At 41.7% G+C, this 26464-nt stretch overlaps 1 long non-coding RNA gene across 2 annotated transcripts in view; it reads left to right on the forward strand.

Annotated features, from left to right (window-relative positions):
* Window positions 1-20020, forward strand: part of LOC121060527 — a 43222-nt gene extending 23202 nt beyond the window's left edge. Inside the window, exons 2-3 of one of the 2 annotated variants that reach the window (XR_005814838.1) lie at window positions 12441-12495; window positions 19910-20020. This is a non-coding gene — a long non-coding RNA (uncharacterized LOC121060527). Of the gene's footprint in view, window positions 1-12440; window positions 12496-14559; window positions 14882-19909 lie in introns of those variants that run through there. The other variant, XR_005814837.1, reaches the window with a different exon arrangement.
* Window positions 20021-26464: the final 6444 nt, after the last annotated feature.

A 26464-nucleotide genomic window follows, 5' to 3' on the forward strand; every position in this document is an offset into this window, starting at 1 on the left:
GCCTAACAGCGTGAAGCAAGTCCAAGGCAGGTCCCTGTGGTACTCTGAGCAATGTGAAGTATGGGTAAGGAGGAGAAAGCAGGATGAGAACAAAACCATCCTCACATCCTTTTGTTCCTGGGCTTCTTCCCTTTGTCTTCAGTTAAACCAGTGTTATGGTGAGGAGCTGTAATGAAAGCAAATGTTGTTTACAGAATGGTTGTTTTTATATCTTATATAACTTCCTCCTGGGTGTAAGCGGTGAGTCCTGAGCAATTCCACCTAACTAAAAACAAAAACCACTCTGTATACAAAAAAGCTTCATCTCCTTTATAGTTTGTCAGGCTACAACAAATGATTACTATTTTAAAGATGTTTCTATAGTTACTTTTCATGCTAAATATGTCCTTTGAATTTGATTATAAATTTTATTTGTGTGTGTTCATTAAAACAATTTTTAATTTTGAACTACAGCCAAATACTTTCTAATTTTGTTTTACTCTGCATAGCTGCAAAAATGCTGTTATGCTTGTTTCAGCGACTGTTGCGGATTCCATTTTCCTAGTCAAAGACATGCCCGTTAATCTTATTTAATCCTGTAAAACATTTTTATGGAAGTACTCTAAGTACCAGCTCCTGAGTTGCTAGAGCAAGACCTTTAATTGAGATCACGAAGTAGGCAGTGGGAACTGCTCTGGGAGTTCACCGCGATGCTTCCCATACCGTTATTTAGGGGCTCGTTACTTCTGTAGCTGTAGAACATGAAAGCTTCAGCTAGAGCTGAGAAGTTTCATTTCAAAGCATTCTTTTATCAAATGCTACTTCAGTCATCTTTTTTCCTTTTTTTTAATTTTACTTTTAAAATCCTTAAGAGCACTGCTGTGATAATGAACAGGATATTTCAGAATGGGAATGTTTTGAAGAAAATCTTTGTTTTTGAAATTAAAGCACAGGAAAGTAGTCTTTCCTTCTAGCTGTAGCCACTCCTGCATCAAACAAGATTGGAAAGCAGTCCTAAACTGCTTACAAAGGTAGGATTTTTACTTCCATTTTGTAGTGTTAGTGCTTGCTGGAGACCAGAGGAGTGCACGTGGTGAAGCTGGAAGCTTGCTGCTGCTTCTGGAGTGGCAGCTCAGCATCAGGACTGAGCGGCTGCGGTAGCAAAGCGGTGCTCTTCGGAGGCAGCCAGAAACATCTTGCTTTGTTCCTCGCTAAAGAATCCAGCTGCCCTGTGAATAAGGGGTTCCAGGGGAAATTTTGCTTTTAGTCTGAGCATTTGGGGACTCATCAGAGAAACTTGGTATCATCCGAACTAATCCGGTCAATGAGGAAGGTTTCCTGCATTAGCATCAGCCTAGCCTGGGGACAGTCATTTCTGCATCTCTGAAAGGCTCCCTTTTGTGTCTCTGCGCATGATGCAATTATATCCTCATTAACTCTATAGGGGATGTCTTATTTAGGTCAAGATGTCAGAGATGATGTACAGCTGAGCTAGCTCCTAGGCTTTTTTCCTCAGGACTCTTACTGCTTTTTTGATCAAAAGATTTGTAGTTTTCCAATGGAAAACTAATCTTTTGGGAAGTCTGATGGAAGCATGTGACTTGCTATAGCTGACAGGGATATGGCTGGTGCCACGTATGGCTGCCTTTGATTTCTTATCCTGAGGGATCAGATACCACTTAAGGCAGGCAGACCAGAGCAAACCTCATCCTAATGATGTTATTGCCATTGTGAGGTGCCTCCCGTCCTTTGCTGTATCCTTCTAAGTCTCCTTTTATACTGACAGGCACTGCTGGGACCATGGCAAAGGTACCTGCCAGGCGCACCAGTGCAGTAAACTCATAATCCTGGTGAGTTTATCACCTACTGCTCATATAAGGAGCTGCTAAGATGTGAGTAATCAATGTGAGAAGGGGAGGAAGAGATGGATTTTGAGGTTTGTAGCTTCTTCAGTGTCTTTAATCAGCAGTGCACGGGGGTTGAATGAGCTTGGTTGAGCTTTCTACAGCATACTGCTGTCTGGAGAGAGATCAGTATGAGGTTTTGATATATCGCAGTGGGACCCAGACCTTCTTAGAAGACTCATGGGCTGAGTTTGCAACTGCTAGTGTAACAATAGTGGTCGTCTTCTAAATTTAAATGGCCCAAGCATGATACCCGGACTCTTTGTTAGGGATTGTACATTGGGAAGGAGCACTGGAAGCTGAACACTTTGCTCAGAGGGCACTGAAGTAGTCCTATCTTAAGCCCGGGACGTCTGGTTGTTATAATTATGGGTATTGCTATAGGATAGTCCCTATTGCTCCCAATTTAAAAAAAAAAAAAAAAAAAAAGACAAACCAAAGCAACCAAATCAAAGCAGATTTAAAATACTGCCACTTGCTCACTTAACTTGGCTTATGAGAGGACATTTCCAAGGCTTTACAGGTGGCATCAAAGTCAAGAGCTTACTAAATGCACTGTCCTTTCACATTATTTCCATGTTGGACTGGGTTTGGGCTTAGAAGAAATGTCAGCAAAGGTTATTTTGACCACCGAGATCTGATCAGAAGCTCCTCGCTCAAGCTGCAGTGTTACAGACGCAGTACACAGCCATTTTAATTAAACACCCATCCTCGTAATCAAATGCTTGGCTTCTGGAGATGTCACCTTGTGTAACTTGATTAGATTTTACTCTGCTAGAGGATGGAATCAATTTTTCTTCTAGTTGTTTGCTAAGAGGTTTTTTATTAATAACACAAATGGAAATTTAACTTGGAAGGGCTCCTCCTTGTATAGATCTGGGTCGTCTTGCCAAGTCTATGTTCTTGGCTCTGTCGCAGACTCAGTGATGACTTTGGCTCATTCTGGGTCTTGGCTTTCCCTACACCATTTTCCTGTGCCAGTTCCTCATTTGTGGAATAGAAGTAGCTCTTCCCTAAACTCATAATCCCTTCGTTACTGTCTGGTATTCCAACCTCGTGGCAATGAGGGCTGCATGTGTAGATCATCACATCCTGGTGGGATTTATTCCTTAAGGTTTGCTTAATGTATGAGCTCATGTTACACAAGTCAAACTTGAGGAAAATATGCAAGTGCATTGAAAAAGCAAACTTTGACACTTAAAAAGCAAGCAGGGTTTCCTGGGGTAAAGCAGGCCTGTCTGGATTAAGTGGCTCTGGCATGTTGCGTGACTGCCTCTTTCTAGAGCTCTGACTCACTTATGCAGTAAAACATTTATATTTTACAGCATCAGGACATGTTTGTATAGGTGAAGGGAAATTGCTCAGGTAGAAAATGCTGCTCTGGGCTTCTGTCCCCTGTGGAGGGACAGCAAATCTGCGTGCAGATGCTCGGCACAGGCACTCGAGTAACCTCTGCGTTTGATGCCTGCTCAGTGCTGGGGATGTATAATTGATAGGGGCATGCGTCCCTGCTGCAGGCTCCTAACAAGGCTCCCATACATTAATGCATTATCTTAGCAGGCCGCAGGGGCTTTGGGTTTCTGTGCGTGTGCAGGTTATGTGGGGTAAATTTGTAACGTCAGCTATTTTGTTACAGGCTTATCATGCAGGGGATGTGAGGAAGCTTGCTTGATTTCACTGGGGAGGAAAATATTTTTTGCTTATGGATAGGAGGGACATGGGGAGTGAGCATGGCATGGCTGATATCCTAAATATTCACTTGTTTTTTGTGTGTGGTTGTTTCTGTGCCAGTGACTCTATTTGTGTTGGGGAAGGAGAAATGGGGTAGGGTCGTGTCACTGCATATAATTTTGAGATAAAGCAGATGCAGGAACTCAGGGTAGGTGGTAAATGGATAGATGTGGACATGGCAGGAAAGCAGGTTAGCTGGTGCTCATCTGGCTAGTCCTGACTTGTGGTGACTCTGGGCTATCTTTGACAGGTATCATCATTACTTGGTCAACAGGGGTTGGAAATATTTAATGGAATTTACTAATTTGATCAGCAATGGAGACTGCTACTCAGTGGAGAAAGAAAATGGATTCCCCCCAGACTAGAGTGCAGCAATACCTAATTATCTCATTCTGGCTGTTGCCCTCTGTGCCCACATGTATTCAATCATTCTCATTTAGTTCTGGCACCATAAGGATTTGTCACTTAATAATTTGTTTTACTTGTAGCCATTTCCTTTTGATAAAGTGAGCATCAGGTGGCTGTTCCTGGGCATTTTGCTGATCCGATCATTGAAAAAATTGTTCAAATAGCGTTTCTGCATTGCTTCAACTAGCATAAAGGAAAAGCTGCATGTGCTGCCATAAATTAACCAATTTACTTGTGACTTTTTTGTGCTTACTGCTGCTGTAGAGATCTATCATAAAGCTCACTATTCAATCCTTTACCAATACATTCACTTAAGAATAATATATGTATTAGCCATTTGCTGCTCTGTATTTATGTTAAGAGTTCCAGCAATAGTCAACGATAGGCATAGATTGTAAATTGATGGATGCCACATATGAAAACTCTTGTTCACCTGAGTGTAGCAAGAATGCATTATCTGACAGTAATTGCTCTAATTAAGAAATGGATCCTCCTCCTAAAGGCTTTTTTGAGAGGAAGAAACTGTAGCTTTCGTGTTGTGGTCAGGTGCAAAGGCTTGCATATGCTGTGAATCTTAATTCTAGATGTTGATTTTTGTGTCTGTATTTGTAAACCTGCTCTGTGTGAAGTGGGTATGTGTACAGGCTTTGAATGAGTTATAAATATTTAGTTATGCTTTTAGATCTCTTTATCACATCAGAGCTCATTAAAACAAAGCAAATGTAATCAATCAAACTTGCCGGTAAAATGTGACAGGCAGTTCAATTAGGGGATTAAAATCGTGGATTCCTGGAGGTACTCTAAATCAGAAGGATGCAAAGAGCTTGGTTCAAATGTGCTGGTGTGAGGGTTCTTACTGGATGGCTCCTGGAATACCATATGTAGGAGCAGCTCACAGTAAAGTGGTTGCCTTTAGGTTGTATCACATTAAATAAGGACTTAAGATTTCATGTTTGAAAGACAAAAAAGTTTTTCTTTTTAATACTCTGATATACATAGCTTTGCATCTGTTTTGTATCTCTTCTGTGGGGTATTTGGTAAGGTACATAACAATCTGCTTTAGTTAGAAGATAAATGGATAAGAAAATACATTAAAACTTGTAATCATGCGGCTTGCCTATAGTCCAGGATCATGTCTGAATTGTACTACGCAAAATAGGAATAAATATTAAATATTGGTGCAAAGTATAAGTCTATATTCTGTGCAGCCTTTGGCTTGCCTAGAATGTAAATCATTACCCTACATTTTTTTCAGAGTAATCTAAAGGAATCTCAATGTTTCTTAATGTTTAATCTTTTTTATCTTGTTCCATTTTCTGTTCTGTATTCCCAGCATACCAATACTTTATCTTGACTTTTTTTGAATATGAGAACCTAACCTCAGCACTTGCCTCTTCCTTTGTGAACGTGTGGCATTCTGCAAAATAGGATTTTACTCAGTGGCTGAGGGTTTTGCGTGAGGCTTTCGTGTTTCTGATACATACTTAACAGCTTTTAGTAGGCTCTCTGAAATGACCTGATATTCGCCTCTCAAAAAACACTGAGCAGTATCCCCAGATAGGCAGAATGGTTGAAGGTGGGTTTTGTACTAGCTAACCCATCCCCAAAGTGTCTCTTTGGATAGATAAAGACCTGACATTTCCTTCCAGTGGAAGCCACGATGTCGCATCCTAGCCAGCAGTGCTGCCAGAGACCTGTCTTCTCTTTTCTCTTGTGCTTCCTCCCTCGCCAGGTTTTGCAAAGATCCCAATACATAGACTTTGATGTGAAAAAGAACACCAGTGACAACCCAAATGAATATCCCCACAATATGCGTTGGTATGGTATTTATGGAAATTGCAAACCTGCGGGCTTTAATAACGCATCAGATTTGTTGCAATATAATCTCTGGTGTAATTGTTATAATAAATAGATATTGTAGATGAGCATATTGTAAATAAGTGACTTAGGTTTAATTTCATTTGGCTGTGGGGAGAGCAAAACAACAAAATGCCAGGATATTTTTTTATCCCTTGATTTACGTTAGTCCCAGATATAAACAAGGCTGTTTCTCAATTGCATGAGTCTAAATTGGAGGCACAAATCTCACCTCTTAATGACTTGAATGTCACTGCCACAAAGCTCCATTTTACATGCCCGGAGTTCTAAGCCAAAATGTGCATTTTTCAAATGGAGACCAAACAACCCACGTTCTTTTTTTCATCTGCTTGGATCCCAGCGTGTGAGTACCAGACCATCAGCTAGAGTTAATTGGTGCTGTCCAATTAACCTCAGCTAATTAACATGGTCATTGTCTTTGGATATAACAATGCAGGTATGATCCAAAGCTCTACATACCAACTGTTAACTCCTGTCTAGTGCTTAATCCTTGAGCAAAACATCTCCGTGAGCTCTGCACCACCACCAGCAGCAATCTACTTGTCTGGTACCCTGAGCTTTTCAACCAGAAGCTACTCTTGGAAAGTGCAGGGCGCCTTCAAGTGCTTTTCAAGGCAACGGGATTAGAGAGGTATTCCTAATTTGGCCCCATAATCCCTTTGAGTTAAGGGGTACCTTTTGGCAGCCCAGTGTGTCTGCTTCACTTTTCAGTGGATGTGTTCATCATCATATCTCTGTCTCCCTTGCACACAGATTAATGCTGCCATCAGAGATTTCACAGTTGCATAAACTACAAAGGTGTATTTTTCAGTAAGTGGCCTAACTCCTGCTATTGTGTCAGGCTTGGGAGGGAGAAAAGGATTCCAGGAAATTAATTGAAGGCTTGTAATGGGAATTTGAAATAAGACCTGGAGGCTGTTGTTCCCTTGAGTTTGGGACAATGCTACGCTTTATCATTAGTGATGTCAGGAAATGTTAATCCGTGTGTTATAGCTTTCGTGGAAAGCATTTGTGCTTTTGCAGTGTACAAATTAAAAACACTGTAAAACCTGAAAGAATTTAGTGAGCTCGGGGGAAGGGTACTAAAGGGGGCTCAGCCTTGGATCGATGCTATAAAAATTGTATGGTGCTTTGCAGATGGCTGAGTATAAATCTCCTAGCTGCCTTACCTACTGCTTTTGCATCTTGTGGCTAAATATAGACGAGCGCTTCTTTAGCTGGCGTCAGTCAGTGCTGCTCTGCTGAACACAAGGGACTTCCATCAGTTTATACCAGCGGATTCCTATTTAGCGATGGGAAGTATTAGAAGTGAAGCAGGTTGTGTTGTGTTGTTTCAATTAATGTGCAAAGATACCTGCAGAGCCAAAGAAAAGAAGAGAAAGCAGGCACTTATCCTCTGCAGTTGTAATGTACGTGCAGATATTGAATTATTGTACGTATCAAGCTAATTACTGTAATGAATGGATAATAATCCTCTAGCAGCCTGTGAGATTGCTTGATGACATACTGGGCATCTTTTAGCTTGCCACTACTTTAATCCATATTTAGCTGATGACTAATGAAATGCAACCCAGAGATCCTTGTTACGAATGCTTCTATTGAAATAATTTAACCCAGCTATTTATTATCCAGCTCCTCTTTTAGTTCCAGATTGCTTTCTGCTCTACAGGTGCTTCTGGGTGCTTAGAATAAAAGCACGGGCTTTCAATTCTGGGATGGCTCCATGCTTAGATAGAAATAACCATTTAGGCAAGGATCAAACTCCACTTATGCATCCGATTTGCTGCCTCTGTTTTGCAGACAAACAGACCTTCAGGCATTGCGTGTAGTTCTGTACATAATTGTATTAAAGTGGGCACTTCCTTCCTGGCAACTCTGCCTTGAAGCGAGAAAACTGATGGCCTGTGTAGCTAATACACTACTTAAATTTGCACTTCAGAGCTGTGCACAATAAATAGAGCAAAAAGTGCTTGGCTGCTGAGTCAGTACAAGCTGAAATGGTGTGAAGTTGTCTCTCTTCCTGTGACTTGCTGCGCACACCCTTTCAGCAGCATCTGTCACGTCAATAGGATGTGCGTCTTCTAAGGGGATGCAGCGAGCCAAAAAGTTGTTAAAAGTCATGAGCTGCTCAGGTGAAGCTGATCAAGTCTGGAGGTAGTGCTGCTGTCCTTCCCCTCTACCAAGCAGTTCACCCTGTGTCAGCAGAGGGAGTAAATGGAACTAAATCAGTACCATGGCACATTGCTTTGGTGTAAATGACAGCATGAGCCGCAGCTCAGTGAAGGATCAGTCTCACAGAATGGAGGAGTTGGTAATGAGCCTTATAAATCATTTCTTTCCTGGAGATGCTTTGGATATATCTGAAGTCGGTATGAAAACTAAGGCAAGCCCTCCAACTGCCCTCCTGCCTCGGAGGGCTGGATGCAGTTTGCTCCTGGATGTGAAACAGCAGCCAGGCAGAGCAGAGTAAGAGGCAGTGTTGTTTGTGAGTCTGTGCTCTTTCATTTTGTACTTACTGTTGAGGGTCCTGGTGATTATATTTTTATTACAGTCTGCCTAACCCTGACTAGCAGCATTAAGCAAGTGCGTGTTTTAGTGGGTACTTACCCAGGAATGTGATTTTTTTTCATTTTAATACCAGATAGGGAGCAAATACTGCAATTGTTCGCAGCAGAGTTCCAGAAAATTACAAAATCCTTCATTAGCACAAGAGATTGCAGCATGGTTCTTTGTCATAATTAGCTGAGTTCTTGAGTGCCTGAAATATTTTTTTTATAGTGAAGAAAGTTGCAGAAATTAATTCATAGGGGGGTGGAGGGGAAAGGCTGAGAGAAACAAACCCCGAACCCATCTCCGAGGCAAAATAGGTACAAGCACGCATGTTTGCCCTTGTAGGATCCAGCCCTGCAGAGCGCTTGATGAAGCCTTGACAGACGTCTAAGTTACAGATGTGATTTGTAGCCTTAGGGCTATGAGCCCATCACCAAATCGCACATGGTGCGGGAAAGCATGCAGAGGGTTAAAACTACTGCTGGGATTAAGTGCAGTGTAAAACTCTGCACAACTGCAGTGCCCTCTGGACGGGGATCTTGCAGGGCTTTACTTCGCCTCATTACTTCCCCGAAATCTGGAGGAGAGCAGGATGCACCCTCCTGAGCTGGGTTTTATCTGATGAGATCCCTGCTGGGTCCCTTGCAGTGGAGGCTGCACCTGAGCAGCCTTGTTCCGAATGGGTGTCTGCAGGGGAGGCAGGCAGCTTGGTCATGTTAGTGCTGTGTTTTTTATTCCAAACACAGCTGCAAAGATGAGAGGGGGATTTTCCCCAAAGCACAGAGCAAATCAGTGGCTGCTGCAGCGTCTCTGGTTTCCCAGCATCAAGCTGCCTTGGAGGGAGCGTCCCTTCCTCTACAAGGACAAACCCCTCATAATACTGCAGAAGTTCATACCTACGTGCCTGCCTTTTTAGAAGGCAGTTTCCTTGTTGCTTTTTCAATTGTGGCATAAAGGGCTCAGTCCTTAGTATTACATGGCACCACAGCCAAAATCAGTGCTGGTTGGGGCCAGTTGTTCTTGTAGGATCAGGCCCCCCCCTCTCTCCTGACCCCACTGCAGTGGGCTCTGCCCTGCTGCCTTACAGTCAAGGAGGGCTCCTAAGCAGCAGAAATTCTGACTGCCTGGAGAGATTTTCTTGCTGACTTGTTCGTCTAGCCTACTGCTGTTTCTTGTGTTATTTTTAAATCTTCACGCTGTAGTGGTGGTGGGGGAAAAGGCTGCCTTAATTACTGCAGATAAAATAAATCAGGGAAATCTCATTGCAAATGCAGGGAGACGAGACATGCCCAACTACAGCTCCCTGAGTCATCCTGCCAATAAGGCTATTAATTCTAGTCTGAGGGAACAGACTGCATCTTCAGAGGCACTGCTGAGAGGTAGTGCAGGCTTTCAGATCTCTGGGATGCTTGCTCCCATGCTGATGGCCAAAGGCTCCAGCCATGATGTAATCCCCTCCTGGAGGAGAGCTGCCAAAATGAAGAGGCAATGCAAGGAAAGGTTCCTGGGCAGATGATCTCAAACCAGATGATCTCAAACCTTATCTTCCTTTGTGGTGAGATTGATGGAGGGAGTCTGTGATGTGCATATCTTTAGGGTACCTATTTATAAGACCCACTTATTGTGGAGAAGCGTCAGTTCTCAGATCCCATGGCGTTCTGCTGATTTGGGTGTACGTGTAAATGAGTCAGAGGCAGTATAACTCGATAACCAGAGCGCTGACCTTAGGAGTAAGGGAATCTTGTGTTCGTTCCCACCTCTACCACTTAGTAAGTCACCTTCTTTCTCATTGCATTAGTTCTCATTCCTTCTGTTTCCCTGTGACATCATTGTAAAACCTCCTGGAGGCTCAGCAGTGGTCCTAAATGTGTCCTTGATCTGGCACTTGGCATGTCCAGAGCACAGAGGGACTTGTCTGAGACCTGGCATAACTCAGTTTCTGTGCCCAGCAGTGGGTTAATGGATCTGCAGCCTTCTGCTTCATTGCTTTTACAGTATCAGCCAGCAGAAGGGAAGATGCTTTTGCCAGAATGATCCCTAAATTTTTTATGCAGCTGAAATCCAGGACCAGAAAAAGCAATCTAGGGTGGGAAACAAAAAGATGGGAGGCAGCTGGTTACGTTAGCACAAGAACTACCTTGGCTGCTTTAGGAGAAGTTGATGCTGCAGGTATGAGAGCCCCCTGCTTCCAGTGAGGGCAGCAAAGCCCAGAAGTGCTCTGCATTTCATAAGATCAGATCCTGATGTGCCTGAGAGTGGGCTTCGTGGACCACACCGTTCTCCATGCTCCCATGATACATGCAGATGTAACTCCTGCTTGCTCATCCATCTGTGGTTGTCTTCTTGCCTGTTGCTATTGTGGCTTTTGGTTTGGTTTTTGAGCTGGTTTGTAGGTGCAAATTGTCAATAAGTTTTTATTTCTAGGTGTTCCCCCCTCCCCTCCTGTGGCTTACAGGAAGCTCCCTCCCATCTGTTCCCGCCGTATGTGTTTGATGGCAATTTGCACACTGGATTAGAATGTGGGGCTGATCAGAACATTGCAGTTTTTAAAAATAATTATTCCTGCTAAAAAGACTTAGCTGCACCTAGGAAAAAATACATTTTTCATAAACCTGCCCATTTTTTTTCCCCACACACAAAATCAGTGATCAGCCACATTAAAATAAAGATGAGGAAGATTTTAATTAGCATTATTTAGCTATAAAGGAATGAAACATCACACTCTAAGGCTCCAGAAATCCAGACATCAGAAATAACCTGGTTCAATCCTAGAGGCAGTGAGCAATCACCTCAGCTGCTTTAACTGCAATCATCATTATAGCTCTAATTTTCAAAATACCTCATCTAAGGCCCAGACAGTGAGCAGGCTGGAGAGGCAGGCTGGTTTACTCTGACCATGTTTGGTACCTGCTGCATCATTCCAGCAGTATCTCAGCAAACATCTGTCGCAATAAACTATGCTGAATAACAGTGCTCCTGCAGTGCTTAAGCTTGTAAAGATATTCTGTTTGCTCTAAAGGAATGTTTTTATTTGATGCTGGGGATTTGCTATTAGTATTTACTTTTTTTTTCCCCCTCATTATATTTTAGTGTGGATTTATTTCTTTGCTTGCACTCTGCATTGTTTTGTCTCTGAAAACAGTGCGCATTTATGTGCGCTAAAACCACAGTGATGGTAGAATTTACTGGGAACACAAAGGCAGTGTGGCGTCAGCCCGTTAGTTATTATAATTAGCGCTGCGCAGTTATTAACACCGCAAAGTCCTGCCAAGAAATTCTCATGGATTCGGATCAGTCACAAGTGTCAAACAGTGATCTGTTGGGGAAAATGAACACCGAGCTTGGTGCCTGACCCTGAAACTCTGAAGGCTGGGCAATGCCTCTGCATTGGTGCAAATCAGTGCTCACTTAGGGTCTTGTGGTGCCAGTGGAAATGTAAAATAAATCAAAATGCATGGTTCTAACTGGAACACCAATCCAGCGAGTGAGGAATGGGAACTTGACATCGCCTGAGGGCGAAGGAGCGAACTCTGCTTACCTGCTTGTATCTTTACTGGCAATGCCTTTGGCTGCCAGTCGAGTTCCTAGAGGGCTAAAAACTTCACTCGGTGCCTTCTGAAACTGATGGGACTTTGTGCTGACACTTTCTGCACCGTGCCCTGCAGTCACTGATATTCATGGCGTACTGCTTTCATTTCACCCCATAAACCAAACGCAGAAGGTTTGGAGAAGGGCTATGAAGGAAATCAGGGGAATGGGGTCTGGCTCTATGGGGAAGCTTAAGTCTTAAACTGTGCTAGTGAAATCCCTGCTTACTTAGCCCAGGAAAATGAAGGGTAAGAAGGGAGAGAAATATGATCTGTATAGAATAGAAGTAAGCAATTGAGGGGAGATGGGGAAAAGAGACTTTAAGGCCAGGAGTCACTTACCCACAGGAGTCCTTACTCTGTGTTGGAGAGACCTTGTTTTATCTTCCAAAAATTGCTCTAGGTAAGTGATTGGCGTGGTTCATCACCTGGGGACCAAGTCCTGGGCAGGATATCTGGTGAATAGCCAAGACTGAGCTTGTTTGAGGGTTCTGGTTTGTTTTTCCAAAGGGCCTGATGAGGTGTCACTGCTGGAGGAGCCTAGAAGCTGTGTTCAACTTGCATAGGAGACTTCAGGAAATGCAGTCCCTAAAAAAAAAATAATGCAGGTTTCTGGTCAGCTAAGGACACTTGTGTTCCTCTCATTTGCGTAAAAGTACAGCTGTCAAGATTCTGCAAGATGTCACAAGGGTTGTGCTTATGTCTGTAGTCTCACAGAGTAGGTGTTGTAATGTGATCCTGCATCTCTGCCAAATGAACTTGAAGGAATAAGCACTTTTTTTTTGCCAAATCTGCCAACTGGTCAATGGATTTAGTGGACCAACAGCTAGATCTGGCCCAGACAGCCTGGGTTTTGGAGGGCCAATTGAACTGTGAAGTTCAATTCTTGAATTCTTCAACTGTGAAGTTCAAGTCTGTGAAGACCACTGTGAATCCAGGCGAAATGGCAGGAGGGTAATGTTTATAAAGGGGGAGGAAACGATTGCTTTGCACCCAAGGCGCTGAATGCTCGATCTACTTCTGTACCCCAGAATGTGGAAAGATTTGAGCCACTCACACAAGCAAAACTGGATGTTAATCACGTTAGTCATTCTCCTAATTTGCTAGTTCTGGGCAAAGATATTTTGGGGAGAGAGCATATACCTTAGGGTCTGACAGGCTGACCCTGACCTGCCAGCTGTAGTTGATAGCTCTGTGCTCACACAGCTTGTTTGTATAACCATTGTTCGTTGTTGTTTTTTTGCTTTACCCAAAAAAACCCAAGAAATGAAAAATACACAAATGCCTGAAAGAACTCTGGCAAGATTGTCCTTCTTTGCAGAAGGCATGTGTATGGGGTTGCTATACCACGTAAGCAGGCTCTGTTGTATTTCTTGAGTGCTAAATGCTACCAATTAAATTTGAACCATATGAAATAGGAATCAAAAATGCCTCTAGAATGATTTTTAAAATGAATCTGCATCATACAGGTCCAATTTAAGTAACTTTCCCCAAGGCACAGCAGACCTGTGAGCTCTCTGGCTGTGCAGTGTGGTTATATCTTTAAATCTCTTCATTCTCCCGTAGATTTTTTTTCTCCCCATATAGAAAACCCCACCCATATCTCTGCAGTATCTGCAGCATGAATTAGAAAGTCCATTGGGACATCTAGGTCAGCATGAGCAGATCTGACATCAGCCTGCAGATTATGCCCACAATCAACAGTGCTGCAGTTGTTTCTTTCCTTCCTCCCTCCCCCTCTTTGTACTAGGAGAAAATTATTCTCAAATGGCAATTCTAAGAAACATTAAAATGGCTCTGCAGACGCTCTTGTCAAAATGCCACTCTCTTCATCAGAAAGAACCCTCCCATGTCTTGTGTGTAGAGAATTTTTATAATCCAATAATATATATTTGCTAATGCAGTATTGACTGGGATTCAGAAACCCAGCAGAGAGAGAGAGGGAAGGAAGCTGAAAGCTGATGATGGTGCAGAAAGGAAAAATGAAACTGGCATCTGATAATAAGAGCTCTCACAGCAGAACTGGTGGCCAGGTTCAGAGCCTCGTTGCACTGCTGTCTAATGACACTTTCCCACTGGCTTCAGAGTTGCTCCACCTACTTCTATCAAAGGATTTGCCCCACATTGCTAAGTCTGTACAAAAAATATCAATTCTTGCTTTTGCCCGCTGTCTCCCAAGCAGGCCCTACCCACGTTAATACCAACCCCCCTACTCCCTGTCCATGTTTTAAGATATTTTTCTCAATTCTTCTATTTCCTGTGCTTTCTACAACCTCAGGGTCTCTCTTACATCCTTGTGCTATTTTTACAATAATTATACTGGCCTCAATGGAATTATGCCTGATGTTTCCTAGGGTAATACTAAATTTGAGCTCCCCGATTCTGAGCCTGGTTATACATTGGTGTAATTCAGTGGAATTAACCTTAATTTTTACCACGTTGCACCTTGGGACAAAGCTTGCCTCTAAGGATGTGAATAAAGCAGCTGGGAATAGTAGCATTCACTTGTAGGTTTTTTTCAGGTATGTTGGAAACCTTAAAGATTTCTCCCTTATGGAACGGGAATTTGGATGATAGTTCCCCTGTGGGTCATCTAAAAATGGAGTGAGGTAGAGACATCAGGTCTGCCAGCTTGTGGTTTAAGTAGACCTGATGGGCAGAGACTGGAAAAGGAAGAAAGCTGCTGCACAAGGAATTTGAGGGATTTGCTCAGGGTCATTCTGCAGGTCAGAGGCAGTTCTGGAAATACAACTCTCATTTAGTGTCCAGGTCAAGCTTCCTGTTGGAAAAAAAACATTTTTTTCCCATGGGGAGCTTTTGCACAGTGTAAGTAGCATTTCCCTTCTAATGCAAAGCCATTATTTTCCAGTATGGAAGGTGTGCAGGAGAAGTGCCAGGATTGTACCCTACCTGGTGAATCTCTGTGGCCTTTCAACGAGCTGCAAAACCAAGCCTGCATCCTGGTGACCTAAATACTCGGGATGGGCCAGTAACTCTGCACCTGGGTGCCTGAATCTGGGCACAATAAACATGTACGTGCTCATGCACAGACGGTACAGGATAATCTGGGTGGTTTCATGTCAGTCTGTGGAATAAGTATGTCTTAATATGTTTTATTGCAGCAGTATTGATTATCTGGTGAGGTATTTTGGTATCTTTCCCTGCTGTTAAATGCAGATTTAAACTGCAGAGAGATGCCACTGTGCTTATAGTGGGATAAATAATAAATCAAAGCTAGATGGGATGGCTCTTTCTTAACCAAAGGCCAGTACCGAACGGTGCTTTTCCATCACATGAATGGTGGCGTGCTTGCATTACTGTCCAGAGGAGCCTTTGTTCCCCTGCAGAGTCCCATTAACTTCCCGTGGACATAACGGTCTGTCTTTGAGGAGGCGGTTGTGGACTTATCTTCTGCTAGAGATAACTATAAGTGCTTTCTTTTATTATTTTCCTGACTTGAACACCTTCCAAGGCTTGAATGCAGCAAAAATGACATTTAGAGAACAAATTAGGACATAATTCTAAATTCTGAAGTATATTGGAATAGAAAGCTGTGTAGAAGGACAGTGGGGAAAAAAATCCTTCTAAAAACCATAACCTTTCCGTCCTATAAGGAGACAAATAGTTTTAAGTCTCTCTCCTATTATGAGTGCAGTACACTAATTTTATTCTTGCCTTTTTTCATCTTCTGGAAATTTCAGTATGACATCAAAAGTTGACAGTGAACGATCTGCTACAAAATTGTTAATACATTTTTCTAACCCCTTTCTTCCTAATTATGGATCAGAGGGGGAGGGGAATAGAAGTCTTGAAAGTGATCTTGTATAAAAGCCATTAATATGCTTTGCTTGCGATGCATTGCACGTTATGTGCCAGTAACAGAAGAGCAGGAAGGCAAAAGTTGGTACCTTGATGTAGCTTCTCTATGCCTAGATCAATCAGGAATCTGTCTTTAATTACTGTAAGTCCTTCAGCAAGATTCCTACACTTAAATGTAAGGATTAGTTACGTAGTTTTCTAGCAACAGTGAGCCCAGGAAAGTATTAGTTCTGAGTGGGGATGTAGTTATTACTGATCTGGGTAACAAAAGAGGAAAAGATACAAAAGAGGAAAAGATTTTTGGGATGAGGATGAGCAAGGAATAGGGGTTTTTAGCCTGACAAGGCTGCCAGGTGCTGTGCAACTTTCTCACAGGGGATGTTCCTGCTTGTTTGTGTCAGTGCTCTAAAGAAAAAAAAAAAGGAAAAAAAGTCTTAAAATGGTGATAAGTGGATTTGTAGCCTTGTTGAAAAATGTGTCTATTTAAGCACGTTGTAATTCCAAGGAATTCTGACTAGCGAGTAATCTGATCTGTCTGGATCAATTTTTCCTCTTAATTCCGTTAGCATGCAGCTACTGTCAGGTTATTTTTGTCCATGGTTTCAAATTGGGAAGAAAGTGTTTGAGCCAAGGTTCAGCGCTTTCCACTTTGCAAGGTAACTGCTTTTGAGGCCCAGGAAGCAAATTTTGGGCTCTTCTGGGCACTGTGTGCATCTCTAGCTGCCCTCACATGTGTGCAGAATGATTACTCCTTTTAAACCCACTTAGTAGAGGAATTAATGCTCATGTGGAGCAGAAGATAAAATGGTACCATGCTCACGTGGCTTGCTGAAGAGAATTATATAAATCACTGGGACCTGCAGACACGGTGTGAAGGTGATGTGACTCACGGTGTTTAATTCCTTTGAAGCTGTTCTGAAATATTCGGTGCTCATAACCTCTCTGGAGCAAACCACTTCATATTGATTATTGGCTTCATACAATCTTGTATCTGATATCAGCTGCGGAAGCATGGTGACTTCCTCTTCTAAAACCAGGACCAAGATATGCTACTGAAAGGCTGGCTACCCTGTTGCAGAGCAAGTAGGGATACTATCATAGCGAAGCAACAGAATAAGCTGTCTCTCAGAAGTGGTTTTATATTTATGCTCTTCCCTACATATGCTACAGATCTGCTGGTATATTTGAACTGGAGCTGCCTCCGGGTTTTTATCAAGAGCGAGTGATCATTTTTGAGACAGCTTAATGTGTGAAGCTCCTCCCTGAAGGGTTAAACAGAGACCACTAAACTCTGTCAACCTGCAAGCTGAAAGCAGATTGCCACAAGGACTACGTATACTCACAACACTTGTCCTATCCCAATCTACGTGCTCTTACAGAGCCTTTATTCAGCCAGCAAGCACACAGGTATTGGAGTTCAAGTAGGCAAATTCTTGAAGACCTTTGCTCCCTCTGCAGATCAAAGCTTTTAAGTGAAGCCACTGATGCTGCCCGCAGGTGGATGAGCCTTTCTGCTCAGAGTTCAGTTCTGGGGCTGTGAAAAGTGCTAGGGTTGTAGATCTGCAGTCCCTGCAACAATCCATACCTCTTTTTAGTTTTCCCCTTTAAGGCTTCATGCTATGATTTGAGTAAGAGTCATGGGACTCCCAGGCTTTGGGTAAGTTTGACCTACAATTAATATGGATCATCTAATTTTGCAGCACCTGTTTAATTGATGCAATTAGAATAAAGTGCTTGGACTCACCTGGTGCTTTGAGCCCTGCTGGGAAGCATTTGTATTTGCTTTTATTTCTGTGTGACTTTCTTTTCCATTTCATATTTTGCAACTTCATTAATTAAAGTACCTTCCTCTTACAAATGCAAAGCAGCTTTCAGTGCTGAGGGCCATTGGGCTGAATGTGCCCAAAAAGATATTATACCAACACATACAGCATTAAGGACCTGATGAGATTATTAACAAGTAATGGGTAATTTTCTCCCAATTAGTGTGCTGTGGCTATTATTAAACCTTCTACTAAGGGACTTCTGTATTCCAAGTCACAATACTGTTCTTATCGGCCATTTCCAAGCTCTGACAGGTCAGTCAATGCTTTTCTGACAATAATGGAACATTAATTCACTCTCTCTTGCCCCTGTGAGTTGTATTTGGCAAAGCCAAGGTGCAGTAGGAACTGAAAATTGACATTTCAGAATCGTCTGAAGGCAGGGCTCCTAATTTGCAGATGTGTCCTGAGCATACATGATGCACAGAGGGGAATTAAGCAGCCATCTCATTCCAGGATCTTGAGCTTTTTTATGTACTCAGCCTCCCTCTGAAGTTTGTATGTGGAATTCTAACTAAATTTAGAGTTGACTGAGCTAGCAGAGAGGTAAAAAAGCCAGCTTATACCCAGAGCTGCTGTGGGGCTGACTTCCAGCCCTGCTCACTTACAAGGTAAAAACGGCCACAGAGCTTAGAAATAAAAATTATACCAAAGAAATCCCAAATTCCATGTGAGCTTAGCGCTGTCTTTCCACGTTGTAATGCAGGTCCAAACTCCAGGGTTTAATGATTTTGCTTCAAGAACTGTTTAACAGGAATGAGAACAGTTTGACGCACAAATAAGTAAATCTGTGAGATTGTTCTTTCCTTGGCATAGAGATCAACTCTGCTGACAGGATGCCATTAAAAAGAAAATAAAAAACAATAAAGGAGGTGGTTGGAATGTGCTCAGTTACAATGTGAAGGCAGTAAGACCCTGTCCCAGACCCTGAGGATTGGTATATGAATCTGGAAAGCACCATCACAATTCTTGAGGTGATGTGGCCATCCCTTCCATGCTCTTAATAGGCTGCACTGATGCTCTGCGGGGCAAAGAGGGGAATTATGCCAAATAATAGCATCAGGCTGTGGTTGCCGTTGCTTCAGTCACTTGACTGCTTTTTTTTTTTTTTCCAGCAACTCACCATTGCAACTAGAATGACTTTTAGCATGTGATTTTATTTGCATTTCTAGAGGTGAAAATAATTAATTTTTAAAGAAAACTTTCTCCCTGGACTCAGTCCCCTAGCAGGTAGCTCTGTTAACTCGTAGAGCAGTTCTTGTACAGTCAGGCCAGAACTAAACGTCAAGCAGTAAGACCCCAGCTGAGCTCACCTCTCTGCAGACGGTCCCTGACACAAGCAACTGCAGGACTGAGCAGAGGGAGGGGTTGAAAGGAAAAGGTTAAAGCTAGTCCCGAGCAACACAGCGTGCAGGGACGGAAGCCAGGGCTCGCTGCTTCAGTTCAAGGCTTTAGCCAAGCCACAGCAATGTCCCATGCTGGCTGATTGTTTTGGAAGTGACATTAATTGTGGTTACACTGCACTCTGATTTCATCACTGCAGTGCTTGTAACAAGCATGTTCCACTGAAATATCTGATGTAAAGCTCGGCCTCTCTATTGTCAATTCAAGGGCAAGTCATCTTAAAACAGTACTGCCTCTTAAATTGCTTTGGTTGTCATGTCGAAGGCAAAGCGACGTGAGCCTTATTCAACATTAAATTGAATATATTATCTGTTTGAGCTAAAGTTTCTGAAGTAAAGCAGGGAGGAGATGAATTGATGCCAAAATATTTGGGATTTCCTGGGCTGGTACTCTTGGTTTAATGGTTATTAGGGCTTAACATCTTAGTGCAACAAGATTACATAGACCTTGATCCTTGAACTTCATTTGTGCACGCTATTATTTTTGTTTTAATGGTGGTTTTAGATTACAGCCTAATAGATTAATTTGAATCTAGTCAAAAATTCAGGATCAAAAGGAAACCTAGTGTCAAAAAAAAAAATCTTTGGAAAAAGGTGATGTGAAGTGATATGGCTGTGGTTCAGCAAGGTTAAATGCCTGCAAGAACGCATGGATTCTACTCTGAATAACATCGATGCATCTGGTATGAAGTGTTGGGAATGATCTCTGGAATACGGATTGGCAAGAGCTGCTGTGCTATAGCTAAGCTTCCTGAGTTATTAACTGAATAGCCGAGCTTGTATTTTTTCCTTCTGGCTGACTTTCACGTCCTCCTTAATCGAGACAGGCCTAGCTGCTCTCGCATTAGTTGGGCTTGGCTGGCGTGACTCAATTATACCGATGCAACGCGGTGGCGAGCCAAGCCCATGAAACCGAACCTCCAGCAGCACAAGTCAGCATGTCGGAGGACAGGGGCCAGCTTCTGCCCTGCAGTGTCCGCCTGCAGGGTTCTCTGCGTGCTGATGTCCAGCCTCTCGTTACGGTGATCGATTCCAAAAAAAAAAAAAAAAAAAAAAAAGCTTGCAGAGAAATTCAGGCTGCCTAGAACTTTGTGTTCTTTCCAGACAAATATTGTCTCATTAAGGAAGTAAATGATGATAACATCTGAAAACTTCAGCTGGGATGTGCCTTTGAATAAGATTGAGTCCTGACTCTCTTTTTCTGATAAGCTTGGAAAATCTCCAGAAATAACTAATTGGCTTCCTCAGAATCTGTTGAATTCCTTTGTGTCCTGAGCAAGTTTATCTTTGGAGCACTGTAATAATGTACCAAATGAACATTTTCTCCACTGATTTTATGAGTAAGTGTGAGCCACTGCTCTGTCCAGTAACTTTTACATTTTAAATAAGATCTTTCATCAGGACTTGTTCAGAATACAAGGGAAGTCTAGGTAGCTTGTGATGCAAGTCCCTAATACGTGTTTTACAAAACCACGGAGCTACTACAGTTAATGATCGGTTTATTTTGAGGAGGAGGTGCACATCTGCAGGGGATTGTCCTCCCCGAACAAGGCAGAATGACATTTTTTATGGCTGAGGCAGCCTGCAAAGTCGTGCTGATGTGCTCTGGAGTCCAACAGTGGCACTTCCACTTGGTCATGAGTCTGCAAGATCTTGTACCTCACCTCCTGTTGAATTGTCTGACTTATTCCAGAATAAATCATGTAGAAGGCTACGAGATGGTACTTCAGGACTGCAGTTACCATCTGCACTAAGAGGCTCTGCAAATTTCCAGTGCTCCCATGTTCCCTAAATATCCAGCTCCTTGGTTTGTCTCAACGGGCAAAGCTTTGACTTTAACAGAATTGGGCTAGGGAAGGAAGTAGTGCTGAAAAAAAAAAAAGCTCTTGAGATGGACTGGGGACCCCAGTGAATGCAGATGAAAAAGTGAGACCTAAGGTGCCTGTGGGCATTGCACAAACACGCTGCACAGGGAAGAGTTCTGCCCTAAAGGCTCGGAAGATGAAAGAGTGCAGGGGAGAGCTGCGTTTAGTTTAGGGAGAGAGATTATAAATGCTGTGCTATCTTATGATGTGCTTGGAATAATTATTAATCGCATGATTAAGTGTTTGATGTTCTTCATAACCAGCTTATCAACATGTTCAACATTAATTTTGCTTGTACTGCTTTATGCAACTTTCATGCCCCATAAAATGCACGTTAAGTACTAGGGATGTTTAATAATGATGTTTTTCACTAGGGCATGATTGTAAAACTCCCTTGGGCTAAAAAAAAATAAAAGATGAAAAATAGCTGTAGCTAAACTTTCATTGGCAGGCTAGGTGAGGAAACAGGCCAGTTGCTATTTGAGAAAGGATCTTGAAACAGTGAAGGTAAATGGCAAAGGAGCTTTTATTTACTTTGTCAGTGGCACAGATTTGAATCATCATCTAAGTCAAAATAGTGACTGGTTTTCCTTGCGTTAATATTAATGTGGTATAAAATAATTATACTAGGTATAATTAATTATGTGAAAAGCTCGTTAGTGGTGAATAATGAAAAACCTGGTTCAATAGGAACAGATTTTTAGTTATCTTTTCAAGCTGTGTCCTGCATTGCCTGTGATATAGCAGGAATGATTTTCTCTGGTCATTTTAGGATGTATATATTCATGTACGTACTTAGTATTGGCAGATGTTAAGTGGGTAACAAATGGATACAGCTTCCTTTGAACTGCTCATTGACAGAATGAGATGGGGAAGATTCTCTGCTTCAGAATAGCTGAGGAATTTATAAAAGCTTCAAGCAATGTTGTTTCAGATTATTACGGCAATTTTATGGGCCAGTGGAAAGCAAAAAGTCTATTTCTCATACTCTGTTCCTCGGTATAGTAAATCAATAAATAACTAATGGCAGTCACTTTAACTTCATCCCTAATGGATTGTTGTCCTGTTATTAAATGTGAGCAAATTGAAAATCTAACAAGACTAGAGGAAAAACGATCTTGTATGAGTGTTAGTTACCCCAGAACTGCTGGAAAATATGAAATATAATTCAGGGTTATTGTTTGATGTAAATATTTGCAATGCAATCCAAACATCAGTAGGAAGTACTAGAGAGAAGAGTTTGAACGCATCATAGTGCTTTATAATAATAATAAAAATTGTACCGTGAGCTGATTGGTCTGGAAGTCATGTGAAGGGCAGCTGTTGGCATAGGTGAGAGTGGGAAATGGCCCTTGGGGTGGCCAAGGAGATAGTAAAATCAAAACTAAAATAAAAAATGAATTGCAGATCTAAATGCTGAAGCACATTTATTTTGTAGTTCCAGCTAGGAATATAACTTGCTTTCATTTCTGGCTGTAATTTGAATTTAAGCATTGCTATTGAGCAACTTCTTTGTTCTAAACTACCTGTCACTTCCAGCGTTTGATAGAATGGTTTCCTCCTACTATGTGGCTTACACTAAGCCTTTGTTTGTAATGTGTTGTTTTATAAATATCCCTGATGTATTTACAATGTGCTAAAATTAGCTGCAGAAAGAGAGCATTAATCAATTGTTAGCTATGCCTGATATTTTACTGCACAATCTCTCAAAGAAGCAGGACTGTCTGCAAAAACTGCAAGCCATTCCCCTGAACTGAAGTTTTAGCTGACTAACCTTCCAATTGCAATGACTTTGTCTTAAAGAACTGCCTCATAACCCACTTGGCCTAAATGCTCTTCAATGCAGAGAATTTGTTCTTTTTTATGTTAAAAATAAATAAATAAAATGCAATGGGAAGTCATCAAATTTGTCCACATCTTCAAAACGTTACTTGTTTTTGCAGAGAGCACCTGTCTCTCACGTATTTCTACTCTTACAATGAAAGCAGTTCAATCTCAGAAAAAGGCAAAAAGGCCAACATAGCACCAAAATTCACAATTAATACTTGTCTTCAGCAGGGTTGCATCTATTTCTCCCACTGACTCAATCCGTCTTTGAGGTTGCCTTCATTTTCCTTGCTAGCAGGGATGATTGTTCTTCCTGATGCCCTGCAGACAAAGGGGCTATTGTCTGCACAGCACAATGCAGTGCCAAGCAAGGATAGCTGAGCCAGCTTTAAAAAAAAAAAAAAAGCTAGCTTACTAGATGCATGTAGTTTCTCCAGCATCTAATGGTTTCTGATATTCACTATAACTTTGTTAGAATGTGATTTATTTTTTTTTGTGCTTAGCGCTGTATGAAGCCAGTCTTGCCTAGCCTAATTCACATGGTAGGGACTTGGGGGTTGGTATTTAGTAGGTATAATTGAATTTAAAGTGAAATCAGCGTATAACAGAATGAAACTGAGGAAGGAGGAATGTGACTTCACTGGCTGAACATGCTAGGTCAACTTTGCGTGGTAATTTTAACAAATTGCCAGATTGCTTACAAGTGAGAGAACTTTCACGGAATAATTTAATGTATTTGACAACATTGCAATATGCAAAGGTTTTGTTCCTGCAACTGAGACTTTATCTTGCCGCAGTGCCAATACTTATTATTCATCTCTTCTTGTACATAAGGCTGGACCTTCTGTCTAACACAGATCTCTTCAACCTTCAAGAGCTTGTCAGGAGTACTCAAAAGTAGGACAAAGGCGAGTACTGTCCTAGTAATGTGTTGCAGCATTTGGTTTCAGTTTCCTGCCAGTCTAAATCCTGGTTGGATGTAAAAACATCTCTGTGCAGTGATAGTAGCAAAGCGTCACTGTTTAACTGCATGCAAATAGAGTGGGTAGTTAGTAGGAGCTTAGGAGTAAGTGTCATTGCTGGGTTGTTTCGCACATTAATTTGGCTTCAACGCTAGAAATTCCTGTGTCAGAGAGAAAATAGCTGTCATTAGGGTTGTACACAGCTTTGACCTTGCTGGCTTGTCATTCAGGGGCTGAGATGTCTGTATTTCAGTTCTAGCTTAATAAATAGTTTATTACTCCGGCACTTATTTCTTTGGAGACCCTCATTTGGGGAACAACAAAGATTTTCCAGGTTTCTTGATGTGGTGCACGTAGCAAACTTCCTGCAGTTGCCCTTTGGGTGACATTTCCTTACTTTGTGGAAATGTCTAGTATAATATTATAGTGTTTTATAGCATTAGCATACTTAAAGCAGTTTATAACATTTTATTTTTCTGTTTATTTCATTAGTCTTTTATCACATGTAAAATATAATCTAAAATTACCTGCTTTTTTAAAAGAGATCAGGGAAGAAAAAGTTTGGATATTAAATCAGGTAATCAGCAAAGCCAGCATGTGATGCTTGAATTCTTTCATTCAGCCCATCGAGCTGGAAGGAAACCAGAGATCCAGACAATTTTTCTTTATCTGGATCCTACTTCAGACAAACTCTGTGAATGAGTGGAACTGGTGCAAGGGAGTCACCTACTTCAGCCTGACTGATTTCCCAGTTCTCTGCAAAGACAGGGGACGTTGGTGTCTTTACAGCATGGTATGAAATAAAAGTATTATACATACATGAAATTTAAGAGAATTTCCACAGTATAAACAAATCTATGTTTAAAATAAAAATCTGCTTAAAAATAAATCTATCTTCAAATTTTGTACACGTCGCTTTGAAGCTTCCATGGTTTTCTCCTCTCACATCTTTCCATGCCTTTCAGTGACTTCAGTATCATAGCTTTTACTATAAATGAGCATTTGTTTCTAGTATAGTAAATACTGATGTAAATATGATGTGCATGTGAAAAATGAAACAGGAAAAATCTAGGAGGAAACATTTAGGTAAACTTAATGTCTGAAGATTTAATGAGCACACTCATTTTCAAATCATGCGTTTTACAGCAAGAGAGATTAGGCTGTGCAATTGCTGTGGACTCTTTATTTGGTAGGACTCCAGGCCCTGTACAGAGGGGGGTAACGATGTTTGCTGCCTAGTTAGAGAAGAACATTTAGAAGGAAAAATGTTGATTTTTGTTCTGCATACTTTGCTGTCTGTTAGGCATTCTGGAATACACTGTACAGCTGCAGTCATGAACTTTAAAATATTAAAATATTTTTGTGCATTTTTCAGAATTAATATTTGGTTATTCATAATTAACCTCTCATTAAAATGCATTGTTTCTAAATCCCATTAAAAATATTCATAATTAAATGAGCAGCTGGAGTGGGCTGCCTGGAGTTGCAGGCAGCAGTGTAACGAGTTATAGCAAGGATTCAACTGCAATGCAGAAGAAAACTTGGGGTGGGTGGGGAGTCATCCACAATTTATGACACATAATTCAGAATTAATTTACATCAAGTTGTCTTCCCATATCTTCAAAGCAGAGCATTTTCCATTAATGTATGGTTTGGCAACAGTAGGCTGCTTCACCCCTTTCCTCTTCCTTCTGGGAGAAGGAAATGCTGTCCTATGAGTCTGAGTACAGTAAGGAGTTTAGGAAGGTCAGGCTGTGAAAATGTGACGTCATTTGTCCTATCAGCATGGGGGACAAGTGCTGATGCCATCATTTAGCTGGTGAATTGCTGCATCTCTGCCTTGCTCAGATGGAGTGGGAGAAATGCAGCGAGATGAAGAGTGTCTGAGGGTGGGTGAGGTAAGATGCCGATTGAGTAAAAGCTAAGATCCTACACTGACTTCAGAGGCTTTAAATTAAACTGACCTGTCTGCTTTCAAGGTTAGGATGTGGTTGGAAGGAGAAAACCGGTAATTCCTAAGGAAAAGGATCTGTTGATGGGAAAATCAGCTAAGAGTAAAAAAAAAAAAAAAAAAAAAAAAAAAAAAACAAACCTATATTTTCAAGAAGTGCCAGGGAATTGGGACAATATTTGCTACCAGTGCTTTGCATTTACAACCCCAACACGAGTAAAGCCCTTACTTCTAACCTCTGTCAGAGGTAGTAAAGGCAGGTAGGGTAGCTGTCATTTCATAGGCAAGGGAAAGCAGATGTAATTCAGATAAATGACTTATTTCTGGTCACACGCACTACCTGCAGCAGAATTGCATGAGTTTCTGCATCCAGGATCTTTAGTTTTATTTCCCTTTGCTGCTGTGTTGAAGGAATGCATTCCCTGATGATCACTCTGCACAGGCTGCACTCTCCACCTGCAGGCACTGCCTGCTCAGAGGTGGAAGTAAGGAAATAAAATTAAAATCCCACCCTCTAATAAGAGGCTAGGAGGCTGTTACAAGTGGGGAAAAATAATTACAAACAATTCATATACTGCAGGTTGCTTTTTTGCTGTTAGCAAAGAAGAGGTTCTTTAACCATGGCTGAATTGAAAGAGCTTTGTGGTAAAATTGCTGCCAATTAAGTAGGTCTTTAAAATAGAAATGTTAGGAAACATTTTCCATTTGTCAGCTGAGTGTCCGCATGCTTTTGATTAATGCATAAAACAAAACAAATGTTATGGGAAAATAAGCCTG

The sequence above is a fragment of the Cygnus olor genome, chromosome 27 (genome assembly GCF_009769625.2).
Source record: "Cygnus olor isolate bCygOlo1 chromosome 27, bCygOlo1.pri.v2, whole genome shotgun sequence".
Classification (NCBI taxonomy): domain Eukaryota; kingdom Metazoa; phylum Chordata; class Aves; order Anseriformes; family Anatidae; genus Cygnus; species Cygnus olor.